The sequence below is a fragment of the Pinus tabuliformis genome, chromosome 9, assembly GCF_031772625.1.
Source record: "Pinus tabuliformis cultivar Carrire ecotype Pingquan chromosome 9, CPIR1, whole genome shotgun sequence".
In the NCBI taxonomy this organism is placed as follows: Eukaryota; Viridiplantae; Streptophyta; class Pinopsida; order Pinales; family Pinaceae; genus Pinus; species Pinus tabuliformis.
Genome location: NC_142307.1, coordinates 12,389,776 through 12,408,869, shown reverse-complemented (window position 1 = coordinate 12,408,869; position 19,094 = coordinate 12,389,776).

Genomic DNA, 19,094 nt, shown 5'->3' with positions numbered 1-19,094 from the left:
GGACGTCTGGCGCAGCGGAGGAGGTCGTGTTGTATCAAGTCCCGGTGTGCTGTTGCGGGTGCGGACTGAGCTGTTGGTGCGTGACTGCTGAGTATCCGTGTGAATGTGTTCAGAAGGTGCGGAACCTGCCTGCGGTGCTGCGCTGATCAAAGGTGCCATCCGAAATTGCAAAGGTTCCAGGTTCCATTTTCTTTTACATCCTTGGCATTATGTGATGATGGGATAGCATAATTCGATGTAACAAATGTTTTGTTTACATTATTCTTGGTTATAAAGTAAATGCCCATAGAGGTAGCGGGTTCATTATGACAGCCACGGTGTTTTTTATTTGATACATTAAAGTGAATCGTATATGAGATCACGGTGTTTGAAATCGTTGGTGCATGTGTATAACCGAGAGTCTGCAGTAAAGTTTTGTTTCAAAACCAATTTGCGTATACCAGTTCAGTTCTGTAATGTAAATGACAGAAAATCGATTTGCGTATACCGAGGATTCCCCATCGATGGTATTGGTTGCTGAATGAAAACTGCTCTGCCCAACTACGAGCCTCCGGAATTAAAACTCATCATCGTGCATTTGACAGGCCGCTGATCTGTAGTTTTGTTTTAAAAACGCAGTGTGATTGGTTAAAAACCCGCAGTGGGAATGTTTATGTGCTGAGATATTGCAGATTTCTTGAAAAGGACATATATTTTTTTTGTTTTTGAGAAGTGCGCATGAATATTTGTGTGAGCCAGAAGCTAAGCACACAAAACATTTTTTTTCGTTTGTTGGGTTTTTTTATTTTTTGGCGGTGATCTGAAATAATTGTAACTTGCCCAGCAAATAAAAAAAAAAAAAAATTTGAAAGGCAAAAGGACAGAGACATAGGCAGTTTTTTTGTTGAATAAAAACAAAGGCATTGGCAATTTTTTTTTTTTTATTGCTGGTTGGATATTGGAGATTATTGTGTTTTTTGCTGATACAAGATGGCCAAAACACAAAGTGCCCGGTTTGAAATTGAGAAATTTAATGGCAAAAATAATTTTGAGATCTGGAAGGTGAAGATGCACGATCTGCTGGTCCAACAAGGTGTGGCAAAAGCACTGTTGGGGAAAAACAAAAGGCCTGCTTCCATGACGGAGGATGAATGGGATGAGATGGACGATAGAGCTCTGAGCGCAATTCGGTTATGTCTGGCGGACGATGTTCTGTTTAACATTGTGTCAGAGAAAACCGCCGCAGGCTTGTGGTCGAAGCTTGAGAAGCTCTACATGACTAAATCTTTGACAAATCGGATTCTCCTGAAACGGCAGCTTTACAGTTTGCGGATGAAAGAAGGTACCTCTATTGCTGATCACCTGAATGTTTTTAATACCTTGTTGGTGCAATTAAACAGTCTAGATGTGAAATTTGATTCAGAGGATAAGGCGATAACTTTATTATGTTCTTTGCCTGAATCCTGGGATCACTTTGTTACTTCCATAAGTTTTAGTACATCAGAAATTCTTGAATTTGACGATGTTGTTGGAGCCTTGTTGGCTGAGGAGACGAGGAAGAGGTCAAATGCAGACACCTCTACATCTGAGGTAATGATGGCCAGAGGTCGCTCACGAGAGAGACACTCCGGGGGAAAGCATAGCGACTCTCGTTCGAAATCCAAAGGAAAGAAGCCAAAGGTGAAGTGCTGGCATTGTGGCAAGGCTAGACATCTGAAAAAGGATTGCTGGAAACGAAAGCAGGCTGCTAAAGAAGGCTCTTCGACAGAAAAGAAGGAAGCCAACACCACGGATACAGGTTCAGTATCAGGTTCAGGTATGAGTGATGAGGTATTGTCAGTTAATGTTTCAAAACATGATCAACATTGGTTGTTAGATTCCGGGGCATCTAATCACATGTGTATACATAGAGATTGGTTTAAAACATATAGATCAATTGATGATGGTGTTGTGTACATGGGTAATGATGTAACATGTAATATTGTTGGGATTGGAAGCATACAACTACAAATGTTTGATGGCACAACCAAAATATTAACTGATGTGAGGCATGTACCAGATTTAAGAAAAAATTTGATTTCATTAGGAGCACTTGATTCAAATGGATATAAAACTGTAATTCAAGGTGGAGTTATGAAAATCTATAAAGGTATCTTACTAGTGATGAAAGCTAAGAAAGTAGGAAATCTATTTCAGTTAGAAGGTAGAACTGGGTCAGATCATGTGTCTGTGTCTGAACATGACAGTAGTTCCATTCACTTATGGCATCAAAGATTGGGGCATATGAGTGAAAGGGGATTGAAAATTTTGGCTGACCGAAAGTTACTTCCTAATCTAAGATCTGGAAAATTGGATTTCTGTAAACATTGTCTGTTTGGTAAACAAAGTAAACAAAAGTTTAAAACAGGCAAACATACTAGTAAAGGGATACTTGATTATATCCATTCAGATGTTTGGGGTCCAGCCCCTACAGCTTCATATGGTGGTTCATCTTATTTTGTATCATTCATTGATGACTTTTCTCGGAAAGTTTGGGTCTTCATGTTGAAAAAGAAGTCTGATGTTTTTACAGTTTTCAAGCAGTTTAGAGCATTGGTAGAAAACAGCACTGGTAGAACTATAAAATGTTTAAGAACTGACAATGGTGGTGAGTTTTCCTCCAAGGAGTTTGACAGCTATTGCAAGGATGCAGGGATCGAAAGACATAAGACCACGGTTTATACTCCTCAGCAGAATGGAGTTGCTGAGCGCATGAACAGGACTCTTCTAGAAAGAGCAAGGTGTATGCTGAGTAACGCCGGGTTGCCGAAGGAGTTGTGGACGGAAGCAGTGGCAACTGCTTGTTATGTGATAAACCGATCTCCATCAATGGCAATAGACTGCAAGGTTCCACAAGAGGTATGGACAAGACACCCTTGTGACTATTCTAAACTCAGAGTGTTTGGTTGTGATGCATATGCTCTAGTGCCTAAACATCAGCGAACTAAATTAGATCCAAAGTCTAAAAGGTATATCTTTGTTGGGTATGGTGATGGAACAAAGGGATTTAGATTGTGGGATCCTACTACCCGCAAAATCATCATCAACAGAGATGTAAGGTTTAATGAATCCTCTCTTGTATAGTTAGATATAGATAGAAGATTGAAACAGGATGATGTATCTGATTTCCAGCATATTCAGTTTGACAACATTTCTAATGATAGTCATAACGACCATAGTTCAGATTCTAGTCATGAACAGGTTTCAGAATCAGATTATGAACAGGGTTCAGATGGAGGACATGAACAGGTCTCAGATGGCGATCATGAAGAAATTCCTACAGTTGATAGACAGCCAGTTGTGGAAGCACCAGAAACATTCTTAAGGAGATCTACAAGGATCAAACGCCGTCCGAGAAGGTATGATGATTCAGTTGCTTTGATCGCTAATGATGATGAACCTTTGTGTTATCAGGACGCTGTAGAAGGTTCAGATAGTGACAAATGGAAAGCAGCCATGAAGGAAGAAATGATGGCCTTAGGTAAGAATGGCACGTGGGATCTGGTTGAACTTCCCAAAGGCAGGAAAACTGTGGGATGCAAGTGGGTCTTCAAGCTTAAACGAGGTGTGAATGATACGGAAGACAGGTACAAAGCTCGACTGGTTGCAAAAGGGTTTTCTCAGAAAGCTGGCATAGACTTTCATGAGATATTTTCACCAGTGGTTAAAATTGTTTCAATTAGAATTGTGTTAGCATTAGTGGCTTTGTTTGATTTGGAGTTGCAGCAGTTAGATGTTAAGACTGCATTTCTACATGGTGATTTAGATGAGGAAATATATATGGAACAACCGGAAGGGTTTGTTCAACATCGCAATGCGAAATTTGTCTGCAGGCTCAAGAAGTCATTATATGGCCTGAAGCAGTCGCCTCGGCAGTGGTATAAGAAGTTTGATTCTTTCATGTTGAGTCAGAAATATGTTAGAAGTGAATATGATCATTGTGTTTATTTCAAACAGTTAAATAATGGCATGTTCATTATCTTAGTGTTGTATGTTGATGATATGCTTTTAGCAAGAAAAAGCATTGAAGAAATCAACAGGTTGAAGACTCAGATGGCAAGGACGTTTGATATGAAAGATCTAGGAGCCGCAAGACAGATTTTGGGCATGGAGATTTTCAGAGACAGGAGTAATGGTAAGCTCTGGCTATCACAACAGAAGTATGTTGAGAAAATACTTTTGAGGTTTGGTATGAACAATGTGAAGCCTGTGTCAGTCCCTTTAGCTTCCCATTTTAAGCTTTCTTCGATTTTATGTCCTAATACCGATGAAGAAAAGGATTATATGTCTCGAATTCCTTATGCCAATGTAGTAGGATGTTTGATGTATGCGATGGTGTGTACGCGACCAGATATTTCTCATGCAGTTGGGGTTGTCAGCAGGTACATGGCAAATCCGGGTAAAGAGCACTGGTCAGCAGTGAAATGGGTGCTTCGGTACTTGAGAGGCACAAGTAGTTATTGTATTTCTTACAATAAGAGTAGTGAATATGTTTGCGGATATGTTGATTCCGATTTTGCAGGTGACTTGGATAAGAGAAGGTCAACTTCAGGGTACGTCTTTACTCTTGCAGGTGGAGCTATTAGCTGGATGTCAAAGCTACAGAACATTGTTACTTTGTCCACTACTGAAGCAGAATACATTGCTGCTTCTCATGCTTGCAAAGAGGCGGTTTGGTTGAAAGGTTTGCTTAGTGAGTTTGGTAGGTTACAGGATAACATCAGGTTACTTTGTGACAGTCAAAGTGCAATACATTTGGCTAAGAATCCGGCTTATCATAGTAAGTCAAAGCATATTCCAATCAAATATCATTTTGTAAGACAGGTTATCACTGAAAGGGGAGTTTCTCTTGAAAAGGTGCATACAAAGGAGAACTGTGCAGACATGTTCACGAAACCAGTTTTGTTGGAGAAGCTACGTTGGTGTTTGGCTTCTCTTGGCTTGCAGAAAAGATAAAAGAATAATAACAGGGCATCAGACGAATTGTTGTCAAGGTGGAGATTGTTGAGATTTTCTGTTTGAGTCAACTAGGCAAAAATCTCTGAAGGGTGACAACAATAGGGATTTAGTTCCTAGATTAGCTCCAGGCTGTTGTGAGGGAGTTAATGCCTCCTATATTTGATGTGAGGGAGTTAGATTGTCTATGCTATATAACAGGCAATCATTCGGATGATTTGCCAAGAGAGAGTGTGAGGAATTCATGATGTAATTTCCAATTTGATTAATATATTCCTGATGCCTATGTTTGGTGGACGTAGCCCAGATTGGTTGGGTGAACCACGTTAAAACTGTGTTATGTGCTTGATATGTTTGCTGTGTGTTTAATTAATTGCTATGGCCTCTGAATCCAACACAATAGGTTATGGACAACCATAGATATGGCATTAAATTGAAAATGCAAAAAAAAAAAAAAAAACTAGCATCACTATTTCCTTTTGCGTAAGCCACCTCTGTGTCTAACGTACATTCAGTTGATGGTTTTTCTTGCCACTCACCTACATTCCATTGATCGTGGTCAACTTCTAGCTCCCTAAAAGGTGAGAATTCCACATGTTCATTACCCATATGGATTCGATATAGTTTCCATGATATCCACACCTTGGGAAACATCCATGAGAGCTCAACCTCATCTAATGATCCAGAGAGGTTCCATCCAAAAATCTGACTTTCTGGGTTAAGGATATACGGACGCTATTGTCTCTCTGTGCAAGATATGGATAGGACAAGGATTTGCTTTAATATTATAAGCCTTGCAACCGTGGAGGCGGTGGCATCCATTCTTATTTGAGGAGGATGTGATGAAAAAATCCATAGGCTTTCGAGTCATGCCAGCAGTCCAATTAAGAAAAGGCTACTGTAAAAGTAGCGCTATAAAAAGTTAACTCCTAAAAGCTCTCCTTCCTTACCTTGCAAACTACTCATAGATTAAAAGTATCGCCAGAAAAGCACTAGGAAGCTATTCATTTATGCAAATTGGAAAACCCCAAACAATTGTTTCCCTTCTCCAAAAAATAAAATCAGAGGGATAAGGGTTGTCAAGATTTTCATGTACCAATGTAATCCTTTCTCAAATTTTCCTACACATAGGAGGCGACTCAGAGATGGTAATTGACAGATTTTATTAGGTGTCTCAAACCCAAAGGCAGAAGCGCACACACCATCTTAGAAGGGTAGAAGCAACATGACCTCGTATATATATAGATTCCAACGAGTTCCATTCTAATTAGCTATGAGAATCATAGTGGGTAAATAAATAATGTAATTGAATTAATGACATGGATGTTGATTTTTCTGTTTAACAACTGAAATGTGCTCACATTAGTTGGTTGGTGTTTCAAAATTATAAGGTCGAGGTGAAGCGCCTCCATGCAAGCCTTCACCCATGAAGGGATGGAATGGTTTCAAATGGCATCGCTATTGAGTGATAGCATTGGTATTTGCAGGAGCACGATGTCCAAAAAAGTCTATTTTTAAAGCCGACATGGTAAATAAAATGGCCAACCTAATTTTGTTTAGATTCAGCTTGCATATGGGAAGGAGGAAATTTATTTGAGGCATCCGTCTATGCTTAGTGTGGCTTGGTTCCATTCTCTATTTTTAAATCCCGTGCAATATTAGGTGGACATTAGGTGATTCTAATTATATGTATCTGTGGACACTTCCTTAAGTTTCTTTTAGAATCAGTGCTTATGACCTCTCTACAATAAGGTTGTGAGGATTTGGAAGGTTTGTATGTCTCTGTGTCATACAAAACCTTGGTTACTTTGCTTTCTTCTTCTATAATGTTTTCTTCGCTATTCGTTTCAAGAACTAAAGACTTATTTTTTGTATTGGGGGATATTTCATATTTGGTGGTAACTATCATAGCAGGTCAAGGTAAACTCATGAAACACCTCCATCCAAGTATTTAAAGCAATGGAATAGTACTAGGTGCAACCGTCAATGAGCAAACAACACGATAAAAGAAATAAAAATTATTTAAAATTACGAACATGGTGATTCAATTGGTCCATAAATTGGTTGTTAAGATTTTAGCTATTTTCATCCTCACGGTCCTTAATTACATCGAACATGCAATCGATATATGTGAATGTTAAGTGTTATTAATATAAAAAGCTATGATATTTAAAGAATATGAAAACGTACATGCAAGTATTGTGAAACTTGTAGCACGTACAAGAACAAGAAATTGTTTAATAGTAGTGTTGAATTGGTATTCCTTTTTAAAATGGTTTATCCATAATACAGTAAGGCACGGGACTAATTAAGATTTGAAAGTAATGTGTGTTGGTGCAATGGTGATTAGTTCCTTTATAAGATTTATTAAACCTAGGTGAAATATATATGTATACTGTTGACACCTAATCCTCATGATTGGGTACAATGTAAATATATAAATAAATAATATGAACAGTCATGGGAGATGAAGTGAATAATATCTCCCTAATGTATATAATGAAGACCTACCTGAAGGAATAGACACAAATCAATTTTTGGTTGACGAGTTACTTCCTAGTCTCACATAGTATGAGAGCCAATCCTAATTTTAGTACTCCTGCCCTTGTAACTCCATTTCCTACATATGTTCCACCTATTTTTGCAGAACTCAAGTGTTATATACATTTTTTGAACTGTCAGCGCTCCATTCAGTCTCATATGCATTTTTATATTCCCCTTAACAGTCGCCTGCTTCAATCAAAATGACAGTTGTGGGATATGAACGCACACCTTTCACCTTATGTGGCTCTAACACTTCCAATTTTTACATTGAGGGAAAAGCGCAGCAGTAAGGGATGGATATTGTGAGGCTCTGCCTCTAGTTAATATGTTATTCATTAATACGCTGCCTGCTCAATACGTTGTTCATGAATACGCTGCCTGGTTATTACATTGCTCCATATAAACGATGTTTCATATTTGTCACATATATGCTGCTCCTCATATTTTAAACTCTGTCTTAACAGGAACTAGAATCTTTGAAGTGATGTACGCTGGTGCATTTTGTTCCTTTGTTGTCGGCTGTCCGCTGGTGCATATTGAGAATTTTTGAAGGGTTGTACGTTGGTGCATATTGAGAATTTTTTAAGGGCTGTAAATTGATGCATCGAGCTACTTTATAGACATCATTTTTTCTCAAACTATCGACTCTCCCTATATTTTTTTTCCATATGTTTTAATACATATTAGAAAAGTTGTTAGTGTATGTTGATATTGTGTAAAATTTGAAGATTACAAGATTGGTGTCAGATATGCGAAACTCATGTGCATTTGATTTGATGTAATATTAGGTTCATAAGCTACGACGCAGTTAGTGTGACGGCATCAGGACTAGAATGGCTTCCATGTACTAGCATCATCTACCCCTCAAATATTTGGGAATTGTGTTATATAAATTTAAGTGTAATTATCTATTTTTTTAGTACGTTGCCTGCACGATATTGGCATCCATATTGGTATATGAGGAAGAGATTTGAAATCTTTTAAGAATGCCTAACTGATCTATGTTTTATATTTTCATTAAAGACAAAGACAGTACATGGAAAAAATGCCCTTTTGAAATGTAATTAAAAAAAAATTACCACCAAAAGTACAATTTTATTGTATATAGGCAGAAGTATTTTTATATCAGGAGAAGTAATTTTTTTTACAGAATGCATTCAATCATATCCATGGTGGGAATAGTTCTCACTGGCATCCTGAATGGTCCTAGATGATAAAGCACATACTCATTTTCAATGAGTTGTGGAAAGGAGTGTGTGGGGGAGACGGAGACAATGAACCAGTACAACCTACCTCAGACAAAGAGCTCGTCATTTGGGAAAACAAGAACAAAAAAAACTTATACACTAATCATAGCATCTGTAAATGAAGAGGTGAGTCACCATATTTCGTCATATTCAACTGCCTTTGAAGCATTACAAAAGCTGAAAGAACTCTATGACTCACATTCTGCACTTGAAGTTGTTCAACTCATGATTAAACTCTTCACTCTTGAACTGCAAAATAATGATCCTCTTGCTCTTGCATCTGAATTAAAGTCCATAATGCATGATATCAAATCCACTAAGGTTAAATTGGATATTCCTCTTATAGCTTCTCTCAAGGCACTTTATCCTACTTACTCCAATTATCTTGAGTCATTGCAAGAAAATGGAAATCTCAAAGATATCATATTTGACTCTCTTTTGAAAAGGTTTGTTGAAAGAGAGAAAGCTTTTGGAAAGAAGACGACCCCTGAATCTTCTGAAATGGCTATGTGCCTTTCTCATAAAGAAAATCATCCTATGCAATATTCTTCAAGAGGAAGAGGTGGTCGAAGAGGAAGAGGAAGATATTTCAGAGGGAGGGGGGAAAACATTCTTAAGGAGAAAAGGCAGATTCTCACTGCATTTGCTACAAAAGAAATGGATCACATGATTCCTCTACATGCAAGCTACCATGGGACAAAATTGAGTAGAAAAGAAACCAACATAAAGGTAAAACCGATGATACAGACAAAGGTAAAGCACCTGAATCTGCTCACTATGTTGTGGCACAATGTAATATTAGAGTAAATGAAGATTTATTTAATGCTTCACTTGCTTCTTGGAAAAATGATTGGTAGCTCTATTCAGGAGCAACCTACCACATGACTCATAGAAAAGATTTTCTTGAAGAATTTACTGACAATGTTGATGGAGGAGTATACTTTGCAGACCAATTAAAAATTGAGCCATCAGGGCTTGGCATAATCAGGCTTAAACTGCCTGGTCTTCCAGACTTTCTTCTGCATCATGTTCTATATCTCCCACAGCTCAAGAGAAACTTGTTGTCCTTGGTCCACATCCACCAGCAAGGTCACTCCATTCATATGTTTGATGGCAAGCTTGAGGTAAGATAAGCATCTAACCACTCACTTGTCATGAGGGGAATAGAAGAAAAAAGTATTCTCAAGATGCAAGGAACCTCTGCTCCTGCAAAACATTTCTCATACAATTATCATCATGAAGAAGGTACACTTCCATCAAATTTATTATGGCATGCTAGATTTGGACATTTGAACTATGACAATCTTCGCTTGTTGAAGAAAAATGGTGTTGTTGGTTTGCCTACAATTCCTAGGAAACTTAAGCAATGTGATGCTTGCATCCTAAGAAAGCATAGCAAACAGTCTTTTCATGACTCACATTCAAGAGCACATAGAAAAATTAAACTCATTCATTCAAATTTATGTGGTCCAATGCCTATTCCTTTTACAAATGAAAATAAATATATGATGACATTTATTGATGACTACACCAGAATGTGTTAGGTTTATTTATTGAAGAACAAAATTGATGCTTTTCAAACATTCAAGAATTTTCATAAATGGATTGAAAGTGATGCACAATCTCATGTTCGATCTATTTGCACTCATAATGGAAAATAATACACATCAAATGAATTCGAAAACTATCTTTGCCAACATGGGATCAAACATCAAACAATTGTGCCTTATAACAACAGAATGGTGTAGCTAAAAGAATGAATAGAATAATCTTAAATATATTACGATCCATGCTCTTCTTCAAAAATGTAAAGATAATGTTTTGGGTAGATGTTGTTCTATGTTCTTCATATATAAAGAATATATGTCCATCTAATGCTATTAGAAACAAGACTCCTTATGAAATGTGATATGGACATGTTCCTTCTGTAAATCATCTCAGGGTATTTGGTTCCACCTGTTATGCCTTGATACAAAAGGTACATAAAAACAAACTTGGTGCTATAAGTAGTAAGTGTATCTTCCTAGGGTATTCAAACACCTCCAAAGCATATTGTCTCTTTGATGAAGTAAATAAAAGGTTTGTTGTATCTAGAGATGTAATTTTTCTTGAATCATCAAAAACTGACAATGTTGTTGAGTGGAAACTTGATCACTTGGATAGATTCACAAAAGAAAAATCATTTCAAGAACTTGATAATCAAAATCCACATCTTGAAGCGGGGATTCCTATACTAGATCAACATGTGGAATCCTCCCCACATGAAACTCCAACAACAGATGATGCTTTAAGTGATGTGATTGATAGAATTGGGAGACTCAATCTTGATTCAATCCCAACTCAATCAACAGAGCAGCCTGGACCATCTGAAAAAGATCCCCCAAAGTGGCTGACAAAGACACCTAAAAGTGTTCATCCTGATGAGGTTGGAAAGACAGGAACTAGAAATTCAAACCGGCAAAATGGAGGTGATGTGGATGACTCTAATTCACCTGTTGATATGGATGTTTCTTATGATTGTGAATTGAACTTGTCTATAGATTTTGAACCAATTTCCTTCAAAGAAACTTTTTCTCATGATGAATGGAAAGAAGTGATGCAAAAGGAGTATGATGCCCTCATAAAGAACGGCACTTGGAAGGTGGTTGATCCTCCATTAGGAACCAAACCAATTGGCTGCAAGTGGGTCTACAAGAACAAGTATAAAGCTTATGGCTCACTTGACAAGCACAAAGCTAGGCTTGTGGCAAAAGGTTTTGCACAGAAGGAAGGGGTCGATTATGAGGAGACTTTTTCCCCCGCAGAAAAATGGGCTACCATCCAGAGACTCTTTGCACTAGTAGCTCAGAACGGTCGGAAAGTCCATCAAATGGATGTAAAAACTGCTTTCTTAAATGCAGATCTAAATGAGAATGTTTTTATGTCTCAGCGTGAAGGATTTGCTATGAAAGGACATGAACATAAAGTATGCAAACTTGTCAAATCCTTGTATGGCCTCAAACAAGCACCGTGAGCCTGGTATGAAAAACTAACTCAGCATCTTCTGAAACTCAATTTCAAACATTATGATCTTGATGATGCAATTTTATCTGTCAAGAAAGTTGGAAAAATAGTTGTATATCTTGTGTTATATGTAGATGATCTTTTGATGACAGGGAACAATGAAGGCTACATTGCATCCATAAATAAGGAATTGTGGAGAAGTTTTGAAATCACTGATTTGGGCTATGTTCATTACTATCTTGGCATTGAAGTAACCCAAGATTCGAAGTCCATATTTCTTTCTCAAAAGAAATACATTGGAGATCTATTGAACAGGTTTGGTATGACAGAATGCAATCCTCTTACTACTCCAATGGAACAAAACTTAAAGCTCACATCTATTTAAGGAAAATAATTTGTGGATGCAACAAAGTATAGACAGCTTGTAGGAAGTCTCAACTACCTAACTACTACTAGACCAGACATTTTGTTTGTTGTTGGAATCCTCTCCAGGTTTATGCAAAAGCCTTGTGAGGGACATTGGTCTGCTGAAAAAAGAGTTCTAAGGTACTTGAAGGGAACTCAAGACTTTGGAATCAAGTATACACAGGTTGATGACTTCAGCTTGATTGGATAATCTGATTCAAACTTTGATGGAGACAAAGAAACTAGGGTATCTACTTCAGGATATGCTATGAGTCTTGGATTAGGAGCTGTCTCGTGGAGATCATGCAAACAATCAGTTCCAACAAATTCCAAAACAGAAGCAGAATACATGGCAGCGACTGAAGCAACAAAGAAATTGTGTGGGTCAAGAAAATTCTTGAATATTCGCAGGTAAAACAAGTACAATCAACTCCACTCATGATTGACAATACCTCTGCAATAAGTTTGGCCAAGAACCCAAAGTTCCATGATCGAACAAAGCACATCAATACTAAATATCATCTGATTCGACATCATTTTGAGGCCAAAACAATCCATCTCCGTCATTATTCCACTAATGAGCAAATTGTAGACATCTTCACCAAAGCACTTGGAAGAGAAAATCTTGAATGATTCATAATGATGCTTGGACTCACCAACATCCCTTCAAATTAAGGTGGGGAATGTTGACACCTAATCATCATGATTTGGTGAATATAATGTAAATAGATAAATAAATAATATGAACAGTCATCGGGAGATGAAGTGAACAGTCTCTCCCTCATGTATATAATGAATACCTACCTGAAGGAATAAACACGAATCAATTTTTGGTGGAGGAGTTACTGCCTGCTCTGACATATACGCTTCTCTAAAATACGGTTGGATTCTATTCTCACTTTCTCCATTCTTAGTTCGGTGTTATTGAAAATTACATGAACAATTATAGTGTCAGGCACATAAAGCCAGAAGTTGTTGGGGATCAAATAATTTTTTGTGTGTAGCCATGAAAGTCTTTCGGGCATCTCAACATCAATATCCACAGGGCATGAAGTAATATATTGTTTTATGCTTAAATCTTAAATGGAGCTACTTGTGTGGAATTATTACATCTCTAAGATACTACCTTTGCGGGTGAGTCTATGACAATCTTGGCATCCATGGTCCAAGATGCTTAAAAAAATAGATATATGGTTTTATGAAATGATATTATTAATAAAAAATTTATTCCAAAAAAAAAATTGCATGCAGTTACAATGAATTGTACAAATAGGCCTCCATAAGTGAAGGACTCACAAATTGAATTAGGCCAAAAAATATCTATAGATATAAGAAAAAGAGAGCAAATCAAGTTTGAATAATTAACATGCGAGAAGGAAATATATTTTAACATGTTATTATATATACCATAATCTATGCATTGGATATGCATACTAGTAGTCTTGTGTACCACAAATAAACCATGGTAATTAATAAGAAGCAATTCCTAATGCTTTTGATTGATGGAAAATAGATCATGTTAAGATTATAAGTATATTCATAAGAGTATGAAATTATGAAAATTAAGAGCATACCTTAATGCATATATCTTATATAAATAAGGTTCTATGGGAAAATATCTATCCAATATGAAGTATTCTAAATTCAAAAAGAAATTGAGACATGACGAGCATACTTCTTAGTAAGAAAAATGGTACAATTGTTGTGTCTATGCAGAGCGTACTAAACCACGGAATACATGAAAGGACGATTGTATAATAGAGAGACCAAAATTGTATAATCATTTTATTGTTATGTAATGATACATATATCCATGCATTTGCATGAATGGCGTTTGTTACCATAGGCTTTCTGAGTGGTCATTCAGATAGACATGTTTTAAAAAGGATCATGCTTAATATCAATGCATAGTAAAGTGTCATATGAATCTTCCATGTAAGCACTTCCTCATGACTTCTTGTATTGACAATCTCTTACATGTTGAAATAAAGTAAAGTTCATTTCTCCACAAACATAAAGATGTTGGTTACCCCAATGCCTATTAAGGGCGAGTATGGTGTAGAGGGAAATAGCGTGATTTGACTTAATGACTATATTGGTAAAGTAATGTAGAGTTGTTGTTGTGTTGTGATAGACATTATGTTTCGTTGCTTAGATGTTGGGCATAGTTGTGTTGACTAAAGATTGGTGTGTCGTGACTTGTAGTATCAATTTTATGTTGCTACCAATGCTTACAAATATTCATAGCATGTAGAAATTTGGTATTTCCTACATGAAGGGGATTTGAGTTGTTTGAACTATATTGAACTTATATTTTGTTAGCATACATGCCTGGGCTATTATGTGCTAATATTAAATAGGAAAAGTATGCATGAGTATGTTAAGAGTGAGGCTGGACAAGGAAATTGTAGGCTATCAATCTTAATTATAGGAAACTTTTTATAACCAAATTTGTTATACCATGCAATAGGGAGCAAACACCTTAAAAGTAATGTTGTTTGATTTTGTTTAATATTAATAAAAACTAATGCATATGCGAGGAAGATATAATTCTCAAGTGGCACACTTACATATCTTGCCATCAAGTCATCAATTTTCCTCAGGTTTCTATTAGCGATTTTTCTAGTGATAAGAAATCCTTCTAAAAAAAATAATGTGTGGGTCGGGGCAGTGAATAGCATAGTGCAACCACCCCAATATCATTGAATCACAATTGCTTGCCATTCATTCTGATTAAATAAAAACTACTTTACTTCTGAACCCAGATCATTAAGAATTCTGAATAAATAAAAACTACTTTACTTCTGAACCCACATCATTAAGAACAGATAAAACTAAACTCAACATCTAACAAAATAGGAAATAGGAGCAAAGATGACGAGAGGCTTACCTCACTCAAAAGGCTATCCAAAGTTAAAAACAAGAAAAATATCTAAAAACAAGCATAACCAAGGAGATTAAATAAAATGATTTTGAGACAAAGTGTGTGTTGCACTTAGGTGTTGTTATGTTGTTTTCAGTGATCATATATTGCAAAAAGAGTTGGTGGTTGAGAGATTCACTTGTTTTGTAAGCACAAAGGAATTTTTGTTGTTTCAGAGTGTGAAAATGGATGAGATATTAAAACAGTGAGTGTCTGGCAAGTTGAATCTTGTTGATTAAGGCATGTTTTTCCTTAGAACTAGTTGTGGAGAATTAATGTGGTTGTACCTCTTTTGAGTTTTAGGTGATAAATCAAGAAGTTGTAGCTTAGTGTTGGTTGTAGCCAGAACATTGTAACATTTCCTATGAAAGAGAAAGAAATTACAAAATTTACTTGTGCTTGTGTGTTCCATTGTGATTGTTTACATTAATGGTTGTTATGGTAATATAAAGCTACTATTGAAATATTTAGGGGTGTGCACAATGTAAAAACAAATTTTAGTTGGTAAAATTCCTACTATATTGATTCAGTATTTAAATGGTTTCCAACAATTGGTATGAGGAAAGTTGCTTCTAATCAGCCTAACACCTAGAATAAATATCAAGTACCATGGTGAACGAGGAAGGATGATTTATCAATAAGGTAGCTATGCTCAATGGACCAAATTCTATGTTCTAGAAAGTGAAGATGAGGACCTATGTTTAGTCACTTGGATCAAATATATGGGATGGTGTGGAAGAATAATATATAAGACCTCCAACAATGATAACTAAAGATAAGAAATTGGAGTTACAATACAATGCTAAAGAGATGCATGACCTCTTAGTTTGCCTAATTAAAACAAAACCTATCAAAGTAATAGATTACACATTTTCCAAAGCTATCTAGGAGAAGATGAACAATTTCTATGAAGGAGACAACAAGGTAAATAAATCTAAAATCCAAGGTTCTAGGATCCCATTTAATTGTGTTATGAAACCAGCTCAAGAAAAGATAGATCAATGCCTTGGAATTCAGCCTCTTCGAGGGGGAAACCTCCTTTACATTACATGAATGAACAATTCTTGGATGATTCAAATGGCAAAACCTCCTTTCTATATATAGGAGTCTAAGGAGTCACAATATAATCCAGCTGACCTAACAATAATAATATAAAGCCACAAAAATAAAAATAGAGGGATTCTATGGGGCACAGTAATAAAAATATGGGGGCAATAGGGGCACAGCAATATTAATAAGGGGTATAACTACAATAGCAATGGGGTAATCACTAGTATTATAGGGACCCAACATGACGCTCTCCTTCAAAAAAGCGTTGTCCTCAACGCTTGAGTAGTTTTGGATACTTCTGCATAAAATTCTCATCCTCCCATGTGGAATATTCAGTGGATAAGTTCTTCCACTTGATAAGATACTCTGAAATTGAATGATTTCGTAGCTATCAAGTTCTTGTTTCTGTGACTGCTTCCGGTTCCAATATAATTTTTCCTTCCTCGCTAAGTTCTGGCAATATTGTTTGAATTGGGAGCTTGTCGCCTATAACCTTTAAACATGAAACATGGAAAACTGGGTGCAGTCGAGAAGCTGCAAGAAGCTCCAATTTGTATGCCATAGTACCAATTTTTTGCAACACCTTGTACGGACCATAATACTTTGGTGATAATTTATTATCCTTCTTAGCTTGCTTGAGGGACATTTTCTTATATGGTTGTAGCTGTAGGAATACCCAATCACCTACATCAAAACTTCTTTCACTGCGATGTTGATCTGCCTATTACTTCATTCTATTATGTGCCAACACGAGGTTATCCTTTAAGAGTTGGAGGACTTCTTGTTGATGTTCGATGTGATGTTCCACTGCCTGAACCTTAGAATTTTCTCTAAAATATGATGTGATGGATGGTGGTTGATACCCATAAAGTGCCATAAATGGGGTCATTTTTCTTGTTGTATGGAAGGAAGTGTTATACCACCATTCAGCGAGAGGCAACCATTTGGCCCATTGTGTTTGTTTATCAGATACAAAGCAACAAAGATATCCTTCCAAACATTTGTTTACTATCTCAGTTTTCCCATCAGATTGAGGATGATAAGATGAGCTATGAGCTAACTGAGTACCAGGACAAGAAAATAATTCTGTCCAAAAATTTCCACTGAAAATGGGATCTCTGTCACTTACAATAATATTTGGGTTGCCATGTAGCTTTTAAATTGTTTCCATAAATGCAGTAGAAACTGTACTGGCTTTAAATGGATGTGACAATGCACAAAAGTGTGCATACTTCGTAAGTCTGTCAACTACCACCATGATGACACTCTTTCCCTCAGACTTGGGTAAACCTATGATAAAATCCTTTGATACAGTCCAAAGGATAATCTTTGTTCTAAAAAGTATTTAAGGCTATCATGATCCGTTTTTACCTTGAAGTGTCTACCCATTAGGTAGGGTCACCATTTCTTAAGTGCATGGAGTATTACCAACCTTTCCTTCTCATAAATAGCTTTGCTTAAAAACTTTCCCTTGATTGGACGACTTTCAAAAGCAATGGGTCTTTCATCTTGCATTAGAACAGCACCAATTCCATTTCCTGAAGCATCACATTCCACAATAAAGGTTTTTGTGAAGTCCAATGTAGCTAAGGTCGGTGCTTGGCACATTGCCTCTTTAAGATGTTCAAAGGCCTTTGTTTCTTCCGGAGTCCATGAAAATGCATCTTTCTTCAATAATGTTGTTAGAGGTGCTGCTATTCTCCCATAATTCTTAACAAATTTGTGATAATACCCTGTCAACCCGAGAAATCCTCGCAGATGCTTTATGGATGTGGGGATTTTCCATTCCTTAATGGCTTTAATTTTCCTAGGGTCTACCTTAACTCCTTCATGAGATACAATATGACCCAAATATTCCACCTCCTGGACTCCAAAGAAACTTTTGGATCTTTTTGCATATAATTGTTTCTCCTTCAATAGTTGTAGCACCTTGTCAACATGTTCAACATGATCCTTCGAAGACTTGCTGTAGATTAGTATATCATCAAAAAATACTAACACAAATTTTCTAAGGAATGGTTTGAAAATTGAATTCATCAAACCTTGAAATGTTGAAGGTGCATTGGTAAGGCCAAAAGGCATGACCAAAAATTCATAATGACCCTCATGAGATCTAAATGTTGTTTTCGGAATGTCTTCAGTCTTCATTCTGATTTGATGATATACTGAACGAAGATACAACTTGGTGAAGTAAATTGATCCATGCAATTCATCCAGTAATTCATCAATGACAGGAATGGGGAACTTATCTTTAATAGTGAGCTTATTGAGCTCCCTATAATCCGGACACATGCACCATGATCCATCCTTTGTTGGGCCCCTATAATACTAGTGATTACCCCATTACTATTGTAGTTATACCCCTTATATATATTGTTGTGCCCTATTACCCCCATATTGTTATTTTTGTGCCCCATAGAATCCCTCTATTGTTATTTTTGTGGCTTTATATTATTATTGTTAGGTCGGCTGGATTATATTGTGACTCCTTAGACTCCTATATATAGAAAGGAGGTTTTATCATTTGTATCATCCAAGAATTGTTCATTTATGTAATTTAAAGGAGGGTGCCCCCTCGAAGAGGCTGAATTCTAAGGTGTGGATCTCTCTTTTCTATCTTTTTGTGAGTTGGTTTCATAACATTTGGTATCAGAGCTTTGGATTCTAGGGTTTCGCTGCTCCAAACAGGTCATCGTGGCATTGTCGCTATAACTGTTTTTCTGTGACGTTTCAGAAGTCTCAAAAAAAACCCATTTGAGAAGAATTGGAGCTAACCCTTGGGTCTGAATTTCAGAGCTTTTCGCACGATATGTTCGGAGATATGATCTGAGGAAGTTGGCCTTTTTGCATACTCCTGAATTACATTCAAAACAGGTGACCTGGGGAAAATCGTCATAACTCTCTCTCTGAGGATCGGATTGAAATTTAGTAAGAAGGTACAAAAGAGG